This window comes from Mastigoproctus giganteus, chromosome 4, assembly GCF_048544385.1.
Source record: "Mastigoproctus giganteus isolate SK-2022 chromosome 4, ASM4854438v1, whole genome shotgun sequence".
In the NCBI taxonomy this organism is placed as follows: domain Eukaryota; kingdom Metazoa; phylum Arthropoda; class Arachnida; order Uropygi; family Thelyphonidae; genus Mastigoproctus; species Mastigoproctus giganteus.
Window position 1 is genome coordinate 3,811,571 of NC_143578.1, and position 3,204 is coordinate 3,814,774.

The following is a 3,204-nucleotide window of genomic DNA, read 5'->3' on the forward strand; positions in this document are numbered from 1 at the left end:
TAAGGCTTTTGTTAGACCACACTTGGAATACTGTGTTCAAGTATGGAGACCGCACCTAAAGAAAGACATCGAGCTCCTTGAAAGGGTGCAAAGACCGCTAACTCACCTGGTGAGAGTTACTCAGCCAACTGAAGGTTGGATCTGAGGGAGCAGGGAGAGGTCCATCCCACTCCTCAGAGACAAACAGACAACGCAAGAAGAGAAAAACTGTCTCTTCAACATAATAATGAGCTAACTACACAAGTAATGTACAATATAAACATTTAAGATTAACAACTGCTGATTCAAAAACAATAAAATTAGTTACTCTCAATTCTGAGAACAAACAGCAAATCAAACAAAAGCACCATGATATTAACAAGATAATTACAGTATTTACAAAATACATACAATTCACAGAAAATCATTTCAGGCAGCCCGGACAGAGTTCGAAGTGGGAGAGGGGACGTCCATCTCTCCCACTCGGCCAGGCGAAACCTGAAACAAGTCTCCAGGAAAAGATGCAAAACTCTGCGTCCAAAACACAAGGTAATTTAGGCAAGGAAGAAACTCCTCTCAGGGAAAAAAAATAATAATAAAAGAATACAGTAATATATATATAAATATTAAGAACAAATAACGAAATCAAGGGTTATTCCTTGATAAATCCGCTCTTCTCTGGAAGACACTATTGGCAAAAGAAGAGAAGGCAGAAAGAGAGTCCGCAGACCCAACCAGGCGCCAAAAATCATCTAAATTATATACATTTGTACAGAGGCCGGCTGGGTGTTACCTATATAGCACTCAGATGGGTCCTGCCACCTACTTTCCTGGGATTTCAGTGGCTAGAACCTATAAAAAAAAAAAAAAAGTGCTGTTCGTGGTTAGTTATTAGCATTTGTTAGAATAATTTAGATGCTTGCGAGGGGCTATACGCTGAAATAATATTTTCTATATGCCTAAATGGGTCGGGCAGGAAATTTTGATGTAGTTAAATTTGGACGCGTAGGGCCGAAAACGCTGTGAAAGACAACAGTAAAGGGGGTGTGAAGACGAGTGAAGAAAAGGAAGTAAGGGGCCGATAGAGACGATGGCCCCGCGATTGCAGTGGAGCAGGCCCATGCTCCACCAGAGGGAAAAGATTTGGGGAAGGGAAGGGGTGGGGCAAAGCCCCCTCTCCCCACGGGAAGGGAAAGAAAGCACCGTTCAAGAGAGAAACAGTGTACGTTGAATCATATGACAACCTTGGATGTCCTTTAGTCCAGGTGCCCAACAGGGCAAGATGGAGTTCTTCTGGTCGTCTACGGTGTCTTTGAACAAGTTGAGTCAGAGTCTTAGTTGTATTTCCACTACTCTGGGCCATTGAGGGATGGCTGTTGTCTCGTGATTGATATTGTCCTATTCATGGATTTGTGAACTTTTGGAATACCTCCACTCAAGGGGAGGGTAGGGTACGTTGTCTTGTGAACAGATTTTGCACAAAAAGTGTGAATGCTTTGTAGGTCTCTTCCTCTTGTAGAACGATGTCCTCCTGGTTTTGAAGAAGCGAGTGAATCTTGGTGTATAGTTGACATCTGAGGTCCTCGTATTGGTCACACTCGTATACCAGGTGCTCCCAGGACTCCTCCTGTCCACAGGAGCACCGCAGAGTAGCTGAGATTCCAAAGTCATATAGCCTCTTTCTAAATGAGCCATGTCCGGTCGATAGGTAGGTAGTTTTGAGTCCGGGCGAAAACCAGGCTGGGGAGAGAGTGGATAAACTTGTCCTACATCCGGTATAAACTTCTTAGTAATGGAGCCTTTGTTAGAGAGGTTCCAGCGATTTTACCATAGTGATTTCACGTGTTGCAAAATCTGTCTGTTCTCCATGGTTTTGGAGTTTGTTGGGTCTGGGGTGAATCCTATGTGAGAGACTGTTAAATGCACGCAATCTCCAAGTCCAGGGGAAGGCATCCCGCCAGGACCTGGAGCGCGTGGGTGCTCACAGTGCAGCAAGCTCTTGTCATTATGAGTAATATCCATCGGTGTGTCATCTCTAGTTTTTTTTTTTTTTGACAGCTGTGCTAGTCTTTGTGTACCCAGCCCAAGCTGCATAGGCTAGTGCTGGGATAAAGAATGCCTTATAGAGGACGCCAAGGGCCCTCTTCTTCAGGCCCCAATCTTTCCTAGTGACTCTGGCCAGTAGACTCGCATATCTTATTTTTGTTCTCAGGTAGCAGAGATGTGGTGTGAAACTAAGGTTTCTGTCAGGTATCACTCCGAGGTATTTTATTTCTGTTAGCAACTTTATGGTTTTCCCGTTTATCTTAATCTGCGGTGGTCTTCTAGGGTCAAGGAATCCTTTGAGAAGTATTGAACTTGTTTTTTCTGAGGAGATAGTAAGGAGATTTGTACAGCCCAATTTCGCAAGTCGCTAGTGGCCCGGTTTGCTATGGTCTCCAGTCGTGCCCGGCTGTCAGCCTGCAGCATCAGAACCAGGTCATCCGCATATGCCTGGGTTTTAACATTGGGAATATCCAAATTAAGGAACTCGTCTAGGACCAGGTTCCACAAGAGCGGCCCCAAGACAGAACCCTGAGGGCAGCCCCTGTGGACCGGCCTAGAAAAAGAGGCGTATGGAGTGGTAACAGTGATTTGCCTGTTTTCAAGATAAGATTTGAGGCATCGATATAAGTCTCCTGTGATATGAGCCTTCCGGAGCCTGGCCAGAACAGCAGGCCACCAGAGAGAATCAAAGGCTCCTGCGAAGTCAATCGATATTAGGAGGAAGTATTTTGTGTTGCAATTTTTAGCTGTTTCAATAATATTTTCCAGAGCCTCTACAGCCGAGCGCCCCTTCCTAAACCCATATTGATTAAGCGACATGAGGTTTGATTCTTGGAAGTGGTTCTCGATTCTTTGGTAGAGAAGGCGCTCGAAGAGCTTGCTGAAAATTGACAGCAAGGCGATTGGCCTATACGACCCTGGCATTCCTTGTGGTTTCGTCGGGTTTTTTAAAATGAGTTTTATTCGTGCCGTTTTCCACGAGGCCGGGAAGTGGCCCACCGAGAGACATCGGTTGAGTAGTCCCAATATTGTGTTCGGTATAGTTTCTACCACCACCTTGAGCATCTCGGACTCAATTTGATCTATACCAGGGGTCTTTCTACTTTTCATTCTCGCTGCCGCTATGCTGAGTTCCACTGGTGAGAAGGCAGGTTCAATAGCTGTGGTTGTGTATGTGTT